Source organism: Notolepis coatsorum (genome assembly GCF_963971535.1).
Source record: "Notolepis coatsorum genome assembly, chromosome: 19".
NCBI lineage: Eukaryota > Metazoa > Chordata > Actinopteri > Aulopiformes > Paralepididae > Notolepis > Notolepis coatsorum.
In genome coordinates this window covers 85,265,862-85,284,058 of record NC_140183.1, presented here as the reverse complement: position 1 = coordinate 85,284,058, position 18,197 = coordinate 85,265,862, and positions in this window count along the sequence as shown.

Sequence of the window (18,197 nt, the reverse complement as noted above, 5' to 3'; positions counted from 1 at the left end):
AGTGTAACCACACGTCTGATGACTTCTTCGTCGACATGTCTGCTGCACATGTCCTTGTTGTTTTCAACACAGATAATCTCCACATGCTTGTTGTAGAGAGGTGGAGTCGAGGCGCCACTTACTTTTGTTTCATTGGAATGGAGGCGCAATATTTTGGAGAAAAAAATATATTTTATTTAATTAATTTATTTTTAAACATTGATTTTTTTTTATGTTCGAAGCTTGTGCCATCGAACGAAGCTTCGAAGTATTTAAGACAGCCCTAGTTGCCATGTATACAGGGGCCTTTACATAAGTAGGCATGACAGAATAGTAGATTTGATAGTGAAAGATATCTCTTCTGTGATGCGGCAGCCAGAATTTTAACTAGAACTAAGATGAGGGAACATAGTACTCCAGTTTTAGCTTCACTGCATTGGCTCCCAGTTGTTTTTAGGATTGATTTGATCTTGCTTGTTTTTAAAGCTCTTAATGGTCTGGCACCGTCCTACCTCTGCGACTGCCTACATAGATATGTTCCAAACCGCCCCCTCAGGTCCTCTAGTGCGGACATGCTTGAGGTGCCTACAATGAAATATAAAAAATATGGCGAAGCAGCTTTTTGTTTCTATGGGCCGACGGCTTGGAATAATCTCCCACTACATATAAAACAGGCAGCCTCTGTGGATAGCTTTAAAGCACAGCTCAAGACCTATTTTTATACTCTTGCTTTTAGCTGATTTTAAAATCCCTTTTGTCATTTATTTTTTGTTATTTTCTTAATCGTGTTTTGCAATTTAAATTTGTTTTTGTAATTTTAAACTCCTGCTTTTATTTTCTTTACTTTTTTTTGCGCTGCATTCTATGTATGAAAGGTGCTATATAAATAAAGATAATTATTATTCTATTTGTAGGTCCTCCATCACGCTGTTTAAGCATTCTACTGTGAAGCCAAGCATGTTTAACCTGTGCAATAATGATTCTGTGTTCTCTAATATTACAGCTAACACCCCTGATGTATTTGTTGTAAATGAACACCTTGGGGAGGTGTCCATTCTTGAGGTTGGCTGTACTTTTGATTACAGCTTAGAAGAAGCCTTTCTAACCAAAGTGTTGAAATACCAACAGCTACAGCAGACCATCTCACAGCTAGGCTACAGATGTAAACTTCTAGTTTTTATTTATTTTATTTTATTTTATTTTTTCAAGTTGGTTGTGACTTGTGAGGAGCCTACAAATAGCCGGTCTCCCCAAAAGGAAGGCCAAGCAGTTAGCAAGGTACTGCTCAGTATCAGCTATTATTATAGGAAAGGAAGCCGCTCAATTTGGAGGAGGCGTTGTTTCCTTTACCTATGATTCATGTCCGATGTGTCCGACAGTGTTCTGCCGTCCATGCACTTTGTAATAGGGATGCACCGATCCGACTTTTTCAGTCCCGATACCGATACCTGGGTTTGGGTATCGGCCAATACCGATACCGATCCGATACCCATTGACCCAATTTCTTTCCCAAAAAAAAAATATATATATAAAAAAAAAAAAAATGTATCCATGTTTTTTAATTTTTTATATTCAAATATATTTTGTTTTTAAGAATGTTTTTGATTTGTTGTAAACAAAGACAGAAAATAAACTTCATTCATTCAATTAATAAACTGTATGCCTCACTGTCACTGTGTGGAAGAGACTGGGATCATTCTTTTGTGCAGCAAGGCAACATCAGGCTTGACAAGCATGCATGCATGTGTGTGTATTCATCAGGTCATTCCAAAAATGTCTGTCTGACTTCACTATGAGGTTGTGTACCCCTGGAATACTGACATCACCATTCACAAGTCAAGTCTGATCTGCTGGTCCGTGGGTTACATGTGCACAGTTCAGGGCAGGTATTTATCAAGCACAGTACTGATCTAGGATTGCATATGATGTGGAGGACAAATCTGATTCTTGATCAGTTTATAGATAATTGATAAGAACCAGCCCGGTGATATTTGCATTTCTTAGATTAGGAGCAAAGGAATCAATTTACGTATCAGTTTTAACCTACGTATTGGTAACACTTTATAATAACACTCAGTTATAAGACCTTTATAAGGTATTTGTAGATAATGAACTAATCATGAACAAACCATTTATATCCATTCATAAAATATTATTAAATAATTTATAACTATATTTGTATAACATTATACAACATTGTTTGTACTTTATTTGTTCATCATTAAATAATGTTGTTTAATGTGTAGTAAGTAACACATTTGTAGATGCTTTGAAAAATGGATATGAAAAAACGACTATACCTCCATTTATTTGTTCATATTCAACAAATGATTTGTAAAACATTCTTAAAACATCTATAAATCAATGCTGGACAGTTATCCGGTATAACATCTGATTTTGTGGACCCACAGAATCTTTGTTGGAGTTAAAACATTTTTTTTTTTACTTTATTCTATGGTAGTGTTTTCACTTCTGAAAGAGACAATGTATCCGTATACATAAGACCACCCCCCTTGCTGCTCTCAGTCTCACCTTTACCATCTCATGCAATTCATTTATCTATGGAGCAGCTCCAGACTTTGTACTTGATGACATCATGTTTGTTCTCACTAATATTTTACCAAAGGAATTCCATGTATGAATTCATAAATTGGGTGTAGTTCCCCTTTAAGGCTTTTGAAGAGATGTTAGTGTATGTCAAGAGAAAGGCAGGAAGCACTACATAGTTACAGCTACAAATTCCTTGGTGATCAGTTCTGTACTTGATCAGTATTTCTATTATTATTTATTATTTCTATTATTATTTATTATTTTAATGTGTTGCCATTTAGCTATTGGAATTCAGTGAAAGTTGCAACGGTTAGGGTTATTATGGCAAGGATGAGCATCAGAATGTCGAAATGTGACAAGCAAGAACAATTAAGTCACACATGATTTTTAAAGACTCAAAATCTCAAATGCTAAAATTCCAAAATACAGCAATTCCACGAGACCATGCTGTTTTAAGTCGAAGGACTCCAAAGCACAGGATTACGCTGTTCTTCACTTTCAGAGGTATGCTAATTGCACTGGAAGGAATTTTTTATTTTGTATGAAACTATATAAAAAGTTTAGACTGTGCACATACCACTGCCATGTCTAGACTCTATTGTCTAGTCAAATATTCAGCTGGCTTATTCTATTCATGACGTTAGTTGTGTTAATGGTTGTCATGCCGGGGTGCTTTGTTATCCTGGTTCTGGACCACAATCAGCTGTGAAAGATCACTATATAGATCAGTATTGATCAGATGGGATGCAGAGCAGGAAGTCAGTCACACTGTCACAGTGTTGTCATGTTTCACTGCCTGCGTTGCATGTTGGCTGCCATGTGAGATTAGCCGTCACAGGGATCTCACATGAAGCCTGTGTTGCTACTTTGATGTCATGTGCCTTTGTACAGGGGTGCAGTGGTCATTTCAGAAGTGCCTGTACTCTGTTTAAATTATGTCACATGCACGCGCGTCGCGCGCTCCTCCCGCGCATGTATGCGTGTGCATACATGTTCCCTCGCGTGCGCACAGAACAGATGATTATTATGCATAAATAGTAGGAAACATGTTTGTATAGGAAATGACTAGTTTAGTTTTAGTTTAGTTTTTGTAAATATTGCCTTGAAATAGAGAAGCTGAAAAAGGTAGCAGGATGTAGCCTTCAATATATAAAGAAATTATATTGTCAACAGATATGGTTGAAAAACAAACAATGTTTTAAATGTTATTGAAGATACAATATTATAGTTACAATTTCTTTAATTGAATTAACTTAAACTAGAAAAGTAAATACAAACTAAATTAACAATGTAACTTACAGTTTACAGAAGGACAGTTTCCTTCTGAAGCACAACTTAAGAAATGTCTCAACCTTCCAGTCGGGAACAATAAGTCACATAGTGAGAGGTTCCACAGCTCAAGCAACCCCCCACCAATTGGTACAGGGCTTGTATTTTGGTTTTGCACTTCTCGTTCTTTGTTATGCTATTGTTATGCAAAGACTAGGTGATAGGTGAGTACCGGTACTTAGCGCACGGCGCGACGAGTCGAGTAAAAATTGTGAATGCATTTTTGTGTGCACGCGCGTGCATGTGCGTGCGTGTGCTTCTGCTCAGAAAAGTAGTGGAACGGCGTGGTACCGCGTGGCATGAGCACTGCACCTCTGCCTTTGTAACAAGGAAAGGCACACTGTCATAGATGCCAAGCTTACAGAAAGCGCATTTCCAGTGAGTCACCACTAGGGGCAGAGCGGTTAACCCTTAGTGACTCGCATCGAAAAATATAGCCCTGTTCGCTGTATACTAAACATACCGTGTTCGAGCCAATCAGCAATACCAACTGAGTCACGTGACTAAGTTGCCTCGGACCTGCGCAAGCTGCTGCGCTAAAAAAATACGACTCTATGGAGAAACTCCGCTGACTAAAAAGTTTAAACCGAAAACGGCTGGATGTCATTTTGCTAAATCAGCATGGCTGTAAGTGTGAGTCTTTCACCTTTTACATATCTAGCTTTGGCATGGATTGATTGTTTTGATTGCTAGCATGGCTAACAAATGCAAATATATTGTAGTCTGCCCCGTTGTTCTGACCAGGATTACGTTCCTTTCTGCTCCGGTGATGCGCGCGCACACTGGGTGTGACGTATACAGTGAACAGGTCTATGAATGAATGAATGAATGAATGAATGAATGAATGAATGAATGAATGAATGAAAACTTTATTAACAGATTGCAGAATGGGTACAGTGCAGTACAGCTCAATACATACAATATAGTTGAAGAGAACAAAGTAGCCTAGAACAGAGAGACAGGCGAGTGGCCCTGAGAGAGCCATGTGACCCGGACAGAGAGACACAGTTTCTGCCCTGGTTTCAGACCCACAGTCAATGTACAGTATTGATGTCTCCATATCTGGGTTGTCACATCACAACCAATAGGCCATTCCAGGACTCTGTATTCTACACAGACAACGTGGCTATACCACAACAAAACTCAAATCTATTGTAACACACATCCACCATAGTTTATAAGCAATTAAGTTGAGCATTGTGGTTTTAACCGCTTTTGGTTTGCACCCGAAGTTACTTTAAATACAGCCTCTTCTTCTTTATTTAAATTTTTTATATATACAGGAAAGCCAGTTTGTTGAGATGAAATCTATGACATAACTTAAACATTTTATAAATAAATCCCTTTCAGGTGATTTATTGAATGTATTGAATTCCTCTTTGTTATTACAGTCGTGTGTCTCTCCGGCCATGTGAAACAGCAGTCAGAAGAGGGTTGTGTCCAGAGTGGGACTATGTCATAACTTAGTGTTGACACTCAAGTCCCCAGTCAAGACGTCTCAAATCAGGTCCCAAGTCACAGTGATCATCTCAAGTCAAGTCACAAGTGCAAATTGTCCAGTTTCCAGTCCTAAACACTGGCTAGGCTATAGTTAGTCATAAAAGGAAAATGTGTTTATTGCTATTCCAAATTTACTTTGAAACTTTGAAATGGAAATAAAGGGGTAACCAATAAGACTCTACCAGTATAACAACAACAATAATAAAAATAAATACAACTCATTTGGTGTAGTAGTAAAGAGTAGAGTAGTAAATTATCTATTTCTCTATTTCTTTTCACACAAGGGTATATCAATGCAAGAACATTTCGGTCATGATTTTTGCTGTTAGGCTGTGGAGGGTCTTTCAAGACACAAGGCACGATTCATTCAGGTGTTGAAGTCCAAGTCCAATTGTAGTACTTTTTGATTTTGTCAAGTCAGGTCTTTGTGACTCGTCACAAAGTCACGTGACTCAAGTCCAGTGCGTCATATGGAAGCTTCCTCTACAGGCTGATCCAAAGCCACGTTTAATAACTACATTGTCTTGATTGTTGTTTTGCACATTGGTCCCAAATCAAATCAAATCAAATGTATTTGTAAGGCCCGACAACACACGTTAATGTCCCCATGGGCCGTACACGTCTTCTTTAAACAAGTCAAGAAGAAACATCACAATAAGTCAAGAACAAAACAAGAACACCATAAGGTCCAACATTTTTAAAATAAATGCAAAATAAATGCAACACTCCCAGACATACCCCACGCGAAGGTAAGGAAAAACTCACTAAAACCTAGCAATAGGAAAAAATGCACCACAGGCAATGTGGAGGAGAGAAACCTTAGAAGGGCCATTCAAGGGGGGATCTCCCTTCTTAGATGTCGGTGATAGTAGTGTTGCAGTAAAAACAGGCGGACAGTTGGTAAGTGTGTAGTGAAACACAGATGAGTGCATGCAATAGCAACTGAAATATAAAATTTTGTATCCACTTTTTCTCCTTATTTTTCTATTTTTCTCCCATCCCAATTTCGTATCGCCAATTCTCCCCTTCAATTCTCCCCTCCCCTGTCTTGAATGTTGCTAGACTATGCCTCCCACTGGTCGGCTGTAGTGACGATAGAAGCCTTGCATCACGTGTCCCCTCCGCCGCCGGTACACGAGGAGGCAGCCTGTCGCATCTTTTCACCAGACAGTGTGGACTCTCAGTGGCGAGGAGTAATGCGTGGGAGGCTCACGATGCCCCCGATACTTCCTGTCTCTGCTGTACAGGCGTCACCCAACCGACCTGTAGGAGTCGCTGTCCACAACATCCAATCCCCACCCATCGACTTTCCACCCGCTACCTCTGCCAATTGAGATAGTATGACGACTGGCCAAAGCCACAGGCAATGCCGACTCTGGGAGTCGAGACCGGAGTCTCTTGCATTGGTGACAAGCGCAATTTCCGCTACGCCACCCAGTCGCAGCAACTGAACATTTAGAAAAATTTAAGATAGAGCTGATAGCGATAGCAATAGCAACTGAACATTTTGAAAGATTAAAGATAGAGCTGATAGCGGATCTATTTGAGGCACAGGGGTAGGCCTGTCACGATAACACATTTTGCTGGGCGATTAATTGTCCCAGAAATTATTGCGATAAGTGATATTATTGCGGTTTTGAGAGAATTTCATTTTTTTGATAAATGTATTTCCCAAAAGTTTTCAATTAACCTTTTTATTTTGTTTACTAATATAATGATAATAGCATAATAATGCAAGGAACCCGTTTCAAAGTGCAATAAACCTTTATTTAACATTGGAAGACATTTTAAATATCCTAAATGACTACCTAACCAATCAGATCTGCGATATGAGGTAGCGTCACAACAAGCAGAGTAACCTCGTTCCCAGTTTTATCTCCGTGAGAGCAATGATAAAACGAGCAGAGCAATGTGTGTGGACAAGAGGCGGGTTGCTAGGTTTACTGTAGGAAGGGGCTTTTAGACCCATGTTTTTTTTTTGCTTCGAAAAGAGGGACATCCTCTCAATATACAGGACGCGGGACATTAGGTAAAATGGCTGTGCAGTACAACCAAAAGCGGGACACCTGGTCACCCTAACTCAGGGCTCTACGCTAACCTTCTTCCCAAGGAGCACATGTGCTCCTAAATGAAAAAATGTAGGAGCACACAAAGAAATTAATTAATTATATATAATTGATTATTCCGGTTCGCGTTTGTTTACTGTGGCTGGCGGATTATGTGATGGGCAAGCTACTTGGAAAATGTAGTAAGCTACACTACCAGTTACTCTCGATTTAAATATAGCTCAACTACAACAATAGCTATCCCCAGAGAAATGTAGCAAGCTACACTACAAACGATAGGTTATGTATATAACCTAGTTATATGAGTACTGGCTGAGCGTCTTGCTCTTCGCCATCGAGATGTACCTCATCTCCAGTACCTACTGTACTTCATTAACGAAAAAAACAAATGCACCCAGCATCTGACCAGGCCCCGCCCCAGTACCGTACTAGTGGAGTGCGCCCTGACACCCCCAGGGGGGGCCAGCCCAGCCAACGTGTAGCAAAGGGCAATGCCCTCGCACAACCAATGGGACAGGCGCTGTTTCGACAGTGCCTTACCAGCGCGAGAGCCACCGTAACAGATAAAAAGCTGATCGGTGGCCCTGAGTACGGCTGAGTTAAATCCCCAAAGCGCGGACCGGACATGACCGGTGAAGGCCCGCCTCTAACTCACTAGCGTGAGGAGGTGGATGAAACGCCTGAACCATAATATCCCTGGAGCGGAAAGAACTCCGGATATTTTTTGGCACGAAGGCTGGATTAGGCCTCAGAGTGGCACCGCTATCGAAACGAATAGACAGACACTCAGGCCGCACCGAGAGAGCACAGAGCTCACCCACGCGCTTAGCGGAGGTGATGGCCAGCAAGAACGCAGTCTTGAATGACAGCTGTTCCAAAGGCGCTTGCTCAAGAGGCTCAAACGGGGCCTTGGACAACCGACCGAGGACCAATTGAAGATCCCAACTCGGAGCCAGAGAGCGTGTCACTGGCTTAAGGCGCCGAGCGCCAAGCAGGAAACGCTTCACAAGAGGGTGGCTGAACAACACAACGCCCTCAAACCCCTCATGATAAGAGGATATAGCCGCAGCATATACCCTCACCGTCGAAGCCGACAGTCTATCATGGAGAGACTGAAGGAAAGCAAGGACAGCATCCAGGGGGCAGGACACTGGGTCCCGGCCGCCCACCTTACACCACTCTTGGAACATACGCCACCTACCCGCGATAGTGGAGGGAGCATGCGCATTCCGGATGGTCTCAACCCCAGAAGGGTCCATCCTCTCCAGACTCACCCTCTCACCAGCCAAACCATCAGAGGCTGGCCCAGCACAGGGGGCTGCCACAGCGACCCGGCCGCTTGAGAGAGGGCCCGCGACCAAGGAACAGGCCACGGCGGGGCTACCAATAGCTGGATCAGGACCGGGAACCACACAGCTGTGCCTCTGTCCGGCGCAACCAGGATCAAGGTCCTGTGCTCCCACCGTACCCGCTCCAACAACTGACCTATCAGGTGTGAGGGGGGGAAGGCGTACAGAAGCCCGGGCGGCCATGGATACACTGAGAAGGCATCCACCCCCAAGGGAGGATCGTCCTCCCGACTGACCAAGAACCACAAGGGGCACTTGTGAGATCGTCTGCTCGCAAACAGATCCACTGAAGCTTCCCCGAAGTGATCCCCGATCTGCCTGACTACGTCTTGACGCAGTTCCCACTCGTCGTGATAAGGACCGCCCCGCGACATCACATCCGTGCCCACATTCTCCTTGCCAGGGATGTGGAGCGCCCTCAGACTGCGCAGATTGTGAGACGCCCATAGCCAGAGCTCGACCGCCGCCCGGTGCAGACGGGTGGAGCGTACTCCACCCTGTCTGTTGATATACGCCGCTGCTGTCATACTGTCCGTCCTGACCAAAACGTGCTCGCCTACCACCAATTGGGCGAGCCGTCTGAGGACCAGGAGGACCGCCTTCAATTCCAGCACATTGATGTGCAGGGCAGACCGAGCAGCATGGATCGTCCAGCTGCCCCCAACTGCGTTGGTCCGACACGTCCCCCCCCCATACCGTGACGTGTGAACGCCTGCTGCCCATGGGGACCCCGTTGGTGCGGATACCAGTCCTCCTCCAGTGGGCGAGATCCCCCCGTATCGACAAGGGAACCGTCAACCGTTTCCACTTGCCCCTCACCGGGTCTATTTTCATACTGGAAAGAGGGACCACAGCGTGAGCAGATGCCATCATACCGAGCAGGCGCATCACCTGCAGCGCCGTGACCGTCCCTCCAGGACGGAAACCCCCGAGCGTGTTGAGGATAGACACTCTCCGTTGCTCCGAGAGGGTTGCCCTCATGGGCCTTGAACTTAGAACTAAGCCCAAGTACTCCACCTGTTGACTGGGAAGAGGCGTACTCTTCTTCCAGTTCACAGCAAAACCCAGCCTGGTGAGGAATTCCACCACCAGCCTGGTATGAGACCTGGCGACCTCCTCCGACCGGCTGAGGAGCAGCAAGTCATCGAGATAGAAAATAATTCGTAACCCCTGACGACGTAGAGGCTCCAGCGCGGCCTCTACGCACTTGGTGAATGTGCGGGGGGCCAGAGAGTAGCCGAACGGCAACCTCTGGTATTCGTACGCTACGCCCTGAAAAAGGAACCGTAGGAACTTCCTGTGAGGAGGGAAAATCGGGATGTGAAAATACGCATCCTTCAGGTCTATGGAGGTGAACCAGTCTTCCACCCTGACAGCGAGTAGCAGGTGTTTGACGGTCAACATTCTGAACGGTCTCGCCACAATCAGACGATTGAACGTGGACAGATCCAGTATAGGTCTGACACCTCCCGTTTTTTTGGGCACCAGAAAATAACGGGAGTAGACACCTGACATCGCGTCCTCTCTCGGGACCACGACTACGGCCTGCTTCGCCAACAGAGATTGGATCTCGTCGGCCAGAGCTGTCACTGCTGCTGACCCTGACAATAGGGTCTGCACCAAACCTGAAAACGGAGGGTGGGGTTGTGCGAACTGCAAGACAAGCCCCCGCCTCAACGTTCTCTCCATCCACCTCGACATATGGCACTGTTGTAGCCATATGTGATAATAATCCCAGAGCGCACCCGCCGCCAACTGGCGCTGGGCCGCAAGGAACTGTAGATAGGCGGCCCGGTCCCTCCCGCTGTGCGTAGCCTCTGAAACCGCCAACCGCACGGGCAGGGCGTTCCGTGGAATCGGGACAACGGTCCCTGATACAACCCACGAGGCAATCGCACCCAAGGGGGGACCCCGACAGAAAGGGCCGGTTTGATACGGGAGAAGCTGACATCAAACTAGGTGACAAAAGCTCCCCCACTGAACACCCCTCCAGAACATGCTGAGGAGTTGTTCTGCAGCCGGACATGCAAGGTGTGAGGACCCCATGGGTTCCTACACACCGTAGCCCTGCAGTGATATTACTACCACCCAAATCACGCGCGCCTGCCAGACCACTGCCGATCTTGCGGGAGTTGATACCCCGCCTGGCGAAGGCGAGGTCGGGGTAACCCGCGCTGAGCATTCTTTCGAAGAGGCCTCGAGTCCCCCTGCTGACCACCGTCGACAGTGGCAGCCATAACACCAGGCTCACCAAACGCACAACGCGTGGCGAGGGAGCCACGTGACAGCACAACATTCTCACGGACAGACCCAGGCTCAGCCATCAACTGGGTGTCAGCCCCTGTCCCCATGAGAAGCGAAACGTGGGGCCGCATGCGCATACGGATCAGAGCCCTTTTTCCGCAGGTGTTGGGGGAGGGAGTGATCGGGGAGCGGGCTGCTCGCGGCACGACGGCGACGGCTTGTATATTCCAAGCCGAGCTCATCCAACATGGCCGATCCCTCGGCCGCCAAGGCTGTCGGCCTTGTGGACACCTGTTGACTCAACGCCCAGGGTACCACTGGCGGGGGAAACATGATTGCCTGTCGAGGGCCTCGCCATAGTCGCTGACGAGGCCGTGCTCCAACCTCCGGCTGCATAGCGTGAGGCGGTGTGGGACCTAGGTCAACAACCGCCGCGTCTCCGCAGAACGACCAAAGAGTCCTTCCACGGAAAGAGGAGCCGTGAGGAGAAGAAACCTTTCTTCCTCCCCAAGAGGAGACTGCTCCAACCAGAAATGCCTATTAACAAGTGTTGATAGCATCCTAATCCTCCCCGCAGTTATAGCTTGCGACCGATTCAAGATCTCTATAACACCAAAAACATGCAAAAGAATTTCAGCGTCGGCTGGTCCTGCCCCACTACCCGACGCTAATGTGGACAGAAAAACAGTCAGCTGAGCCACAACACTGGCAGCAGCTAAATTCCATCCTGTGGCAGTATAACTCATCAGTCCATACTGCCACCTGCCGGGCCGACCTGCTCTCAAGCGTCGGCTTCCGGGTGGGACACCGTTCAACCCCGCCGGGGCACAGGATCTATGCTACCTGGCTCTCTAGCCACGGCACACCCGCCCTGCACCCCTGTTGTCAACCCATTCACCCGTAAAAAGGGTAAATAAGTCTCAGCAAAACCCCCCACATTAGCTACCGACTGACCTTCATCAATGAACCGGTTAAGAGGAGGGAAAAGCGGTGACATCCCACCGCGGGGAACATTAAAACAGTGACCCAGCATTATAGCATTAGTGTTAGCAGCGCGCTCCAAGATCGCCTGGAAAACGTCCAACTCAGAGGGACGTTCACCCAGACATCCCGCCCCTGGCGCCGACACACAACTCGGTTGTCTAACAAAACAACAAGCAGCATTACTAACACCAGCGTTAATGCCTGATGACACAGAGCCTACCTGGGTACGAGTCAGCTCGATAGCTAAACCTCGCATGCTGTCCCTCGATCTGCTGCCACAAGACAAGGAAACACCAGGACAGACCGACGTGCCGTTGGAACATGTCGAGAAGATTCCAGGGGTTGGCAAATCTCCGGCGAATACTCAACATTGCGCAATTTCTTTATACTTTTCATAACGCTAGTTCACAGGGTGCAAGCATCCGCCATGATGGAAACGAAATAGAGGAAGGGCGAGTGGTGACCACGCCTAGTGCTTTATAGTACGGCACTGGGGCGGGGCCTGGTCAGATGCTGGGTGCATTTGTTTTTTTCGTTAATGAAGTACAGTAGGTACACAGTAGGGCTGTGTTCTGAGTCCCCTCCTCTACTCCCTGTACACACACGACTGTGTGGCTCAGCGGAGTACCAACACAATCATCAAATTTGCTGACGACACAGTAGTGGTGGGCCTGATCTCTGCAAACGACGAGAGGGCCTACCTGGAAGAGGTCAAGGTCCTGGCGGGATGGTGCCAGGAGAACAGCCTCTCCCTGAACGTCAGCAAAACAAAGGAGATGATTGTGGACTTCAGGAGGTCGGGGGTCAAGGACTACAGCCCCCTCAGCATCGACGGGGCACCGGTTGAGAGAGTGAACAGCTTTAAGTACCTCGGAGCCCACATATCCGAGGACTTGACATGGACCACACACATTGACAGTGTTGTGAAGAAGGCACGTCAACGCCTCTACTTCCTCAGGCGCCTAAGGAAGTTCCAAGTCAGTCAGAAGATCCTTAAGAACTTCTACTCATGTACAATAGAGAGCATCCTGACAGGCAACATCACCTCCTGGTTTGGGAATAGCACTGCACAAGACCGAAGCAGACTACAAAGAGTGACACGTTCAGCCGAACGCACAATTGGAGGGGGGCTCCCCACCCTCCAGAACATTTACAACAAGCGGTGCAGGGGTAAGGCTAAGAGAATCATCAAGGACTCCAGCCACCCGAACAACTGCCTCTTTGAACTGCTGCGGTCAGGCAAGCGATACCGGAGTCTCAAGGCGAGCACAGAAAGACTCAGAAGAAGCTTCTATCCCCAGGCCATCAGGCTGCTCAACGAACAATAAACACTATACAACAACCATCAAATGCACACAGCACACACATCCACACGCACACACTCACTTTAAACAAACAACACACTGCAGCACCCACTCTCCACACTTTAGATCACCTAAACACACTTTATATTTATTGATGAAGGATTTGCACTACAACTCGTACACCTTACTGTAAATTGTACCTAAATTGTACCTCATCCCATTTCTGCTTTGCACTATATAGTATTGTATAATAGTACACTGCATAGTATATTGTATATTATATGGTAACTCATTTACGTATATTCTGCATCGAACACATTGTACATATGTCTATACTGAACACCGTGACCTAATTTTTTACTTCTAATTTACATGCTATACTATGTTATTTCATACTTATCTTGTCTAGCACAGTCTCTGGAGCGTAACAGTAAGAAGCATTTTGTATAAAAGTATTCTGTACTTCTGTATGACAACTATTAAAGAAACTTGAAACTTGAAACTACTGGAGATGAGGTACATCTCGATGGCGAAGAGCAAGACGTGATTTGCCAGTACCGTACGACTATATAACAACATGGCAAAAATAGTAGGGATGCCCCGATCACTTTTTTTGCCACCGATACCGATCACCGATCGTCGTGAGCCATATCAGCCGATACCGATCCGATAGCGATCGTTTTTGATTAAAAAGAAATTAAAATTTATTTTATATAATTTTTTTTTTTTTTTTTATAAAATATATATATTATATAATTAGACTTGTACTTGTATTATCTGCGAGACATCGCCACCACGCAACAAGTCAAAATGCTCGCTATCTGCAAACAGCTCCACTGTCTGTGTGTACTCTAGTAGCCCTAGCTCCAAAAAGGATTCTCCGGCGCTGCAGCGGGACCCTATTTGTAACGTTATGCTTTGGTCATTTCACATTCAGCAAGCCCTCAGCTCGAATACGCATTCAATCAATGTTATAAGACATTGATATCAGGAGCTATCTGTAGCTACTGCTAGCCGGCTAGATGACGTTAAGACAACTATTTAGTTCAATCGGACATTTCGTTTTGAACCGTGAACTAACGTCAGCTAACGCAAGCTAACGCAAGCTAACGGAGATATCAACATGGGCTACTAGACTTCCTGGGGCATTTGTTGATATCCGGAGCTATCAGTAGCTAGCCGGCTAAATACCGTTAGACAATGCCTACTAAAAGTGAATAGTTGACTGGGTAATTTTGTTTAAACAGTAACGATAGCTAGGTAGCTAACGTTAGCTCAGGTCGAATGCACTATCTAGACTCAGCAGAGGAGGTCCGCCTCCTCTGTGTTTACAAACTCCACACGGGTACGGGCGGGGCTAGGGAGGAGGAGCAGTTTGCAGGTCCTGTGCGTCTGAGACAAGCGAGTGAGATATCCACTTGATCAGTTTCCGTTTATCGGAATTCCCCGATCGCATATTTATACTGATTATCGGCCGATAACGATCGGTGGCCGATCGATCGGGGCATCCCTAAAAAATAGCTAGCTACATCGGCACTACCTTTTTTTTTTATCAACTTCATGATCGAGTTTCCACCAAACAAATAGACAGGCCAAAAATGCTCAGTTTGATTGTTTATTATAAAACAAACTGAAACTGGAAACAAGCCCTCTGTCTGGCTTTTTGTGTCATCCTTTTAACATGTACTTGTATTATTAATGTACCTTGCGGTACCATGTACAAAATGTTAATAAAGTATGAGGAAAAAACTGTGGAAACGTAATAAATAAAAGGCAGTGAAACAATAATCAAATAAACACCAAAATATATACTATATAATCCAGATCGATTGATCACATGATGTACTCGAGTACTCGTGGAGGAAAACGCTGTACAAAATAAACGTCTTTTCTGGTGTTTTAGACTTTGCTCTTTTATTTTGAAACCCACCAACCAAAGTATTGTTGTTATTATCCTGAGCGGACAACTTGTCTCATCCGGTTCTGTGTTTTTGAGCTAATGATAAAACAAATGTTGAGATTGTTGGTGAACAACTAACTTTAGGTTAGTTTTAACGTTAGCTACTAACGTTAGATGCAGCTACTACAGGCAATCAACGATGAGGAGGAAGCGTCAAAGCCTTATATATTATAATAGAATAGCCCTGTGGTGTGTAGGCACGACAGCGCAACTCGAAACTACCTGTTATAATAAATTAATTCATGTTTAACTTGTCCCTGTGTCCAGTCCTTTGACTAGCCCCACCCGTTCATTGTAAACAATGATGCATGTAATTGTATTAACGTTATTGTGTGTTATAGCTATGTTATACATTGTATTTCGTTGGTTAGCTATTTAGCTAATGTAATAGCATCAACGCTAGATCTTTAATCTTTATTTAGCAGTCCAGTTTCTCCGGGCAGTAGCGAGTAACTACTTGGGTCTAAAAATAGCTACACTACAAAGAACGCTACTTGGTTCAAAAGGAGCAACACTATTGAGAAATGTAGTTAAGCTATGTAGCGTTGCTACTGCCCAACATACGCATGGTGCTCACAGGAGCTCCCGTGCTGTACTCTAGTAACGCCAGCGGCCCGCCTCCCCACACGGAGAGTGACTGACAAGAGGTACTGGTTCCGCCTCATTAACCCTTTCAGTGCCGCGGTCAGGTGGCGTAGCGGAGATTGTGCTCGTCACCAATGCAAGAGGCTGCGGTCTCGACTCCCGGAGAGTCAGCATTGCCTTGGCTCGGGCTGATCGCTATACTAACTCGTTTGGCTGAGTTAAGGGGAGGGGAGCCGTGGGTGGGTCCTGGGCGTTGTGGACAGCGACCCCTACAGTTCGGTCGGGGCGCCTGCTCAGCGAGTGTAGGATCTGGAGAGAGGTAGTGCGACCTTCCACACGTTACACTCTCCCGGTGAGAATCTGCGCGGCCAGGCTGGCTGCCGGCTGGCTGCACATGCGTCGGAGGAAAGCATGTGACAGTCTCCGGCCTCTCGAACCAACAGTAGGGGAAAGTGCGCAACAACCAGGAGGGGGGTTGGGAATTGGCATGGCGACTAGCAGTGGGATGGGAGAAAAATCGGAAAAAGAAGGAGGGGGAAAAAGATAATAAAAATAAAACATTTCAGTGCCACGGACGACATATCTTGTTTTACTAGCCCCCCCACTGAGTGCCGACGACGACAAATATCGTTTTATTGTTTTATTAGCGATCTGAAATCATATTTCATCAACCGAGTCTCCCGTTGGTACACCAGCTCCTACAGGAGCTCAGAATGGAAAAAAGCGCCCCCTATCGTCTATCCCTGTGTAACTGCAGGTCAGTCGCTTAGACTGACCTGGGATCTGTAGATATGTAGAGGCGGAGCCAGCTGGTTCCTTGTGCTAGCAAGAAGTCTGATCAACATGGAAGTCATCGCGGGACGGGAATCAGCCTGGAATATATATTCACAGCAGCCAATACTCAATCAATAAGCGTGATCGATATTTGGAATGGCGATCAGGAATTGGAATGATCTTTTTGGAGAACATCTGATCTGAGGTAAGGAATCTATCTTACCAGTCTTGGGATAATCAGAGTTGTATTCGTTGAGATCTCAGCATTTGCCCTATGTGTGATGTCTGTGTGTGCGCGATCGCTGATGAGGAAATAAGAGAATCGATTTTTCAGCTTGCGTCCATAGCGTGCATACGTACACATATACTATCAATAATCTAGCGTTTATTTGAAAACGATTCATAAATAGGCCGAAAAATGACAACGTTTTTGTGTATTCTAGAATATTCCAGTAAATGTCTTTTATCATGGAATCTTTATATTTTCCTTGAAAACGATGGGCTTTTGTGTTAAAACAAACACGCAAATAGCAATTAATCGCGCCCCGTCAAAATCATTGCATTCATTTTAATTATCGGGCGATAAATTGATTTATTGCTTATCGCGACAGGCCTACACAGGGGCGGCGCAAAGAGGGTCGCGTGAACACTTTCGGCAACCAACATGCCCTTCCGCGTTGCTCTGAATTGCTCTGATTGTCCGAGCGCGCGCATGCGCATGAGCCGCGATGCGCTCCTCAGAGGCAGGAATACTAAGATCCCCCTTAAGCTCCAGGAGAGAGGAGAGAGGCTGAAAACCTGCAGTTCTTGCCCGACTAATGGGAGCCGAATCCCGGATCCGATTTTTCTGATGAATACCCCCAAAACATGGAGGTCCCGAACGCAATTTATACGCATGGAAGTATTGATTGCGCCGTAACGAATCATTAAAAAAATATACCGTTAACTGGAATATGTTGTGCCTTTACACATATGTTGGATTATGTAATTGGTTTGTCATGACAAACCAATAAAAAAATCGCGATTTACCCGGTGGCTACAACAACACACAGTGACTACATGCATCATTGTTTACAATGAACGGTGGGGCTAATCTAAAGGACTGGACACGGACGCATTAAACAGCAATCAATTAATTTAATATAACAGTCCGGTTCTGTGTTTGTTTGTGTCTGTAGATTGTTGGTGAACAACTAACTTTAGGTTAGTTTAACGCGTCCGCGTCCAGTCCTTTAGATTAGCCCCACCGTTCATTGTAAACAATGATGCATGTAGTCACTGTGTGTTGTTGTAGCCACCGGGTAAATCGTGATTTTTTTATTGGTTTGTCATGACAAACCAATTACATAATCCAACATATGTGTAAAGGCACAACATATTCCAGTTAACGGTATATATTTTTTTTATGATTCGTCACGGCGCAAATCAATACTTCCATGCGTATAAATTGCGTTCGGGACCTCCATGTTTTGGGGGTATTCATCAGAAAAATCGGATCCGGGATTCGGCTCCCATCAGTCGGGCAAGAACTGCAGGTTTTCAGCCTCTCTCCTCTCTCCTGGAGCTTAAAGGA